The following is a 5,681-nucleotide window of genomic DNA, read 5'->3' as shown; positions in this document are numbered from 1 at the left end:
AATTAAAAGGAGAGAAACTTCAACCATTCCACTAAAATCAGGAACAAGACAAGGATGTCCACTCTCTTCATACCTCTTCAACATAGTGCTTGAAGTTCTAACAATAGCAATAAGACAACATAAGGAGATCAAGGGGATTTGAACTGGAAAGAAGTCAAACTTTTGTTATATGCAGATGAAATGATAGTATACATAAGCGACCCCAGAAACGCTACCAAAGAACTCCTACAGATGATAAACACCTTTATTAATGTGGCAGGACACAAGATCTACTCCAAAAAAATCAGTAGCCCTCCTATATACAAAGAACAAAGAAGCAGAGAGGGAGATCAGAGAAACATTACCTTTCACTATAGTCAAAATAGCATAAAGTGTCATTGTGTAGCTCTAACCAAGGAAGTGAAAGATCTATTTGACAAGAACTTTAAGTATTTGAAGAAAGAAATTGGAGAGGATAGCAGAAAATGGAAGGATCTTCCATGATCTTGGATTGGTAGTATCAACATTGTAAAAATGTCAATTCTAGCAAAAGAAATCTATTTATTCAATGAAATCCCCATCAAAATCATGACACAATTATTCACAGACTTTGAGAGAACAATAATCAACTATATATGGAAAAAAACAGCATAGCCAAAACAATCATATACAATAAATGTACTTACAGAGGCATTACCATCCCTGACATCAAACTCTATTACAAAGCTACAGTAATGAAAACAGCTTGATATTGGCATAAAAACAGAGATGTTGAGCATTGGAATTGAATCAAAGACACAGATATTAATCCACAAACCTATGAATACCTGATTTTCAATAAAGGAGCTAAAAGTATACAATGGAAGAAGACAACATCTTTAACAAATGGTGCTGGCATAACTGGATGTCAACCTGTAGAAGAATGAAAATAGACCCATAATTATCACCTTGCAAAAAACTCAAGTCCAAATGGATCAAAGACCTCAAAATAATTCTGACCACACTGAACCTGATAGAAGAGAATGTGGAAAGTAGTCTGCAACACATGGGCACAGGAGACCACCTCTTACATATAACCCCAGTAGCAGAGACATCAAGAGTAACAATGAATAAATGGGACCTCCTGAAACTGAGAAGCTTCTGTAAAGCAAAGGACACTATCATTAAAACAAAAGGCAACCTACTGACTGGGAGAAGATCTTCACCAACCCCATCTCAGACAAAAGACTGATCTCCAAAATATATAATGATATCAAGAAACTAGACACTAAAATTTTAAATAACCCAATTAAAAAATTGGGTACTGAATGGAACAGAGAATTCTCAACAGAAGAAGTTCAAATGGCCAAAAGATACTTAAGGTCATGTTCAACTTCCTTAGCAATCAGGGAAATGCAAATCAAAACAATTTTGAGATACCATCTTACATCTGTCAGAATGGCTAAAATCAAAAACACCAATGATAACCTATGCTGGAGAGGATGTGGATTAAGGGGAACACTCATCCATTGCTGGTGGGAATGCAAACTTGTGCAACTACTTTGGAAATCAGTGTGGCAATTTCTCAGAAAATTGTGGATCAACCTACCTAAGGATCCATCAATACCACTCTTGGGAATATACCAAAAGGATGCTCAATCATACTACAAAAACAATTTGTTCAACTATGTTCATAGCAGCATTATTTGTGATATCCAGAATCTGGAAACAACTTAGAGGTCTCAATTTAAGAATGGATAAAGAAAGTGTAGCATATTTATACATTAGAGTCCTATTCTGTGGTTAAAAAAAGGTATCCTTAATTTTCCATGCAAATAGATGGAATTAGAAAACACCATCCTGGGTGAGATATCCCACCCCCCCCCTAAAAAAAAACTGTATGGGTTGTACTTACTCTTAAGTGGATACTAGCCATAAACAATGGACATTGAGCCTATAGTTCATGATCCTACAGAAGCTAAATAATGTGAACCCTCCCCACCAAAAAAAACAACAACAACAACAAAATAAACGTATATAGACCCACCTAGAAATTGGAAATAGACAAGATTGTCAGACAAAATTTGGGAGCATGGGGGCAGAGAGTAGAAGGAAGGGGAGAAGGGTAGGGTTGAGCAAAACTTCAGGGGATGGGATAGTAGGATTGAGGAAGGACAGATCTGAGAGCAAGGAAAGAGATAACTTGATTGAGGAAGCCATTATGGAGTTGGAAAGAAAACTGGCTCTAGAAAAATGATCAGGAATCCACAAGGATGACCCCAGATAAGATGCTAAACAATAGAGGAGAGGGTGTCTGAACTGGCCTTGCCCTGTAGTCAGACTGATGATTATCTTAAATGTCACCATAGAACCTTCATCCAATAACAGATGGAAACAACGACAAAGACCCACCTCAGAACACTGGACTGAGCTCCCAAGATCCAGTTGAAGAGGGAAAGGAATGGGTGTATGAGCAAGGAAGTCAAGATCATGAGGGGTTCATCCACTGAGAGTTTGCCTGAGCTAATGGTAGCTCTCCAACTCCAACTGGACTGAAAGTGAATGAGCATGGAAACAAATTATTACGTTTGAATGTGATTGACAGTTGGGGTAGACTGAGGGGTTACTGATGGTAATACTGAGATTTGTCTCTACTGGCCTTTTGGGATCCTATTCTCTTTGAATATATACCTTACTTAACCTAGATGTAGTAAGGAGGGCTTTGGACTTTCCACAGGTCTGGGTGCATTGCCCTCTCTTAGGACTGGGGGTTGAAGTTGGGTGGAGGTATTGGGAGGGGAGTGGGAGGAAGGGATTGAGTGGGAATTTGGATTGGTATTTTTAAGTAATAAAAATAAATAAAAAGAAAAGTCTAAAGGCCGGTTGTTAAGCCAGTCCCGTTCCGCACTCCTCTGCCTTTTCTTTCTCTTTCAACATGACAGATGCTGCTGTGTCCTTCACCAAGGACTTCTTGGCAGGTGGAGTGGCCACAGTCATCTCCAAGACAGCAGGAGCGCCCATCGAGCTGGTCAAGCTGCTGCTGCAGGTGCAGCATGCCAGCAAACAAACCACGGCAGATAAGCAATACAAGGGCATTATAGACTGCGTGGTTCGTATCACCAAGGAACAGGGAGTCCTGTCCTTCTGGCGTGGAAACCTGGCCAATGTCATCAGATACTTCCCCACCCAGGCTCTCAACTTTGCCTTCAAAGATAAATACAAGCAGATCTTTTTGGGTGGTGTGGACAAGAGGACCCAGTTTTGGCGCTACTTTGCAGGGAACCTGGCATTAGGTGATGCTGCTAGGGCCACATCCTTGTGCTTTGTGTACCCCCCTTGATTTTGCCTGTACCCGTCTAGCAGCTGATGTGGGCAAAGCTGGAGCTGAAAGAGAATTCAAAGGCCTTGGTGACTGCCTGGTTAAGATCTACAAATCAGATGGGATTAGGGGCCTGTACCAAGGCTTTAATGTGTCAGTCCAGGACATTATCTTCTACTGAGCTGCCTACTTTGGCATCTATGACACTACTGCGAAGGGAATGCTTCCAGATCCCACGAACACTCACATCTTCATCAGTTGGATGATTGCACAGTCTGTCACTGCTGTCGCTGGCTTGACTTCCTATCCCTTTGCCATGGTTCACCATCGTATGAAGATGCAGTCAGGACGCAAAGGAACTGATATCGTGTATACCGGCATGATCGACTGCTGGAGGAAGATTGCTCGTGACGAAGGAAGCAAGGCCTTTTTCAAGGGTTCATGATCCATTGTTCTCAGGGGCATGGGTGGTGCCTTTGTGCTTGTCTTGTATGATGAGATCAAGAAGTACACATAATTATGTCTTAGGTGTTCTCCCCGAGAACAGGCATGTTGTATAATACATCATATCTTGAACATTCTGGACAGATTCTCTGGCCTTGTCTGTTTTCTCGATGGCAACTATTTACCAGTTGAAAAGTGGGAAGCAATAATATTCATCTGATCAATTTTCTCTTAAAGCCATTTCCATAATGACAATATGATGGGACTCAATTATATTTTTTATTTCAGTCACTCCTGATAATAAAAATTGAAGAAATAAAAAATATCTAAAGACAAAATAAATAAATTAATAAATAAAAAGAAAAGTTTAAGTGATTAAAACATTTTAAATGCCATATTCTGAAGTTCTCTGAAAGATTTGAAGAATTAACATAACTACAAGCTTGAATATTATAGATGAGTTTTTCTTAATTTTTATTTCTTAATTATACATTACATTTTTAAATGAGCTACACAAAACAATACCTTAATCAAGATCAGAAATACATATACATATAACAAAATTGAATTTAAATTTGAATCAATAACCAAGATCCATACAAATGCAAATTATTTATATTTATATCATATCCTTCTTTAAATGTAATCAAAATTTATAGTCAACATTGGGAAATATGGGTGTAGTTTTGTCCAAACTGCTTCTTGATGATTGGGGACACTGTTAATCAGGTCTTTCATTGTGTATCCTGTGTGATAGGTTCATTTTCAACAGCATATGGGCAAAGTAATTATTTGACGGGTGTTCAAGGTGACCTTTTAGAGAATCTTGTTTCATCCAATTGCTAACCTGGTCCAACCTGCTTAGTTTAAAATATCAGATGCAATCAGGCATGTTCACTGTTGTATGACACTAATTTGTTTGAAGGAGTGTGCCACTTGTTGAGCCCTGGCTGTTCATCCCAGAGATAATCATACAGAAACTATATTAATTAAGTCACTGCTTGGCCATTAGCTCAAGCTTCTTATTGGCTAACTCTTACATATGAATTTATCCCATTTCTATTAATCTGTGTATCACCACATGGCAGTGGTTTACTGTCAAAATTTCAGCTTGTGTGACTCTGGCAGCAGCTCCATGCTTCTCTCTGACTCTACCCTTCTTTTTCCCAGCATTTAGCCCAGATTTTCCTGCCTACCTAAGTTCTGCCTTGCTATGTGTCCGAAACAATTTCTTCATTCATTAATGGTAATCACAGCACAAAGAAGGGACTTCCACATCATCTTCCACTCACTGTTTAAATAAAAATGGTTTTAACTTTAACATAGTAAAATTACATATAACAAAACAGGTATCATACAAATATTATGGTTACAATATTTATATTGACTTTATCTTTTACACTATAAAAGGAAAATTATAAGTGTAACTATAAATTTTTCAACTCCATAAAAGACTGTAGAAGATATAATATTACTTAAGTAAACAGGAAGTGCATTGCAAACAACTGCCAAAACTCTAGAATTGACAGAGTCATCTTGCTATTTGAACAGTCACCTGAAGTTTGTCTGTACTGTTGGGACATCCATCTTCAGCCCACAGGCCCATAGTATCCAGCAGACTTTATATACATAAAGCAGGAAAATTCAAAGACAATTCTGCCTAAATTGGCAGTTTTTCAGTCACTTTCTTCTGCGTCCTGCAGAATGTCTAGCAGACTTTTTCATGAAGCAGGAACTCTGAAGGATGTTCTCGTATTTAAGCAAGGTTAGCAGTCATTTCTCTGCAGATCCTGTGTGTCTAGTTTAACAGTTCAGGCAAGAGTAGTTTCTTGCCAAAATGGCTAACCAACTTCATAAGGAACTTCTTCGATACCCATCATCTTCTTGAAATAGATTGGTGCTGCTAGGAGCAGATGTGTCTCATGTCATGAAAAGTCCTAACTTCTTTTTTTTTTTTTTT

The 5,681-nt window shown here is 38.5% G+C and overlaps 1 pseudogene; it reads left to right on the top strand.

Annotated features, from left to right (window-relative positions):
* The first annotated feature begins 2,893 nt into the window (after window positions 1-2,893).
* LOC126496335 (ADP/ATP translocase 2-like) lies at window positions 2,894-3,855 on the top strand (annotated as a pseudogene).
* Window positions 3,856-5,681: the final 1,826 nt, after the last annotated feature.

This window comes from Alexandromys fortis, unplaced genomic scaffold (assembly GCF_014885135.2).
Source record: "Alexandromys fortis isolate MF-2015 unplaced genomic scaffold, M_Fortis_MF-2015_v1.1 scaffold_387, whole genome shotgun sequence".
NCBI lineage: Eukaryota > Metazoa > Chordata > Mammalia > Rodentia > Cricetidae > Alexandromys > Alexandromys fortis.
The sequence above is the reverse complement of the archived record's forward strand: the minus strand, read 5'-3'. Positions and strand labels throughout refer to the sequence as shown.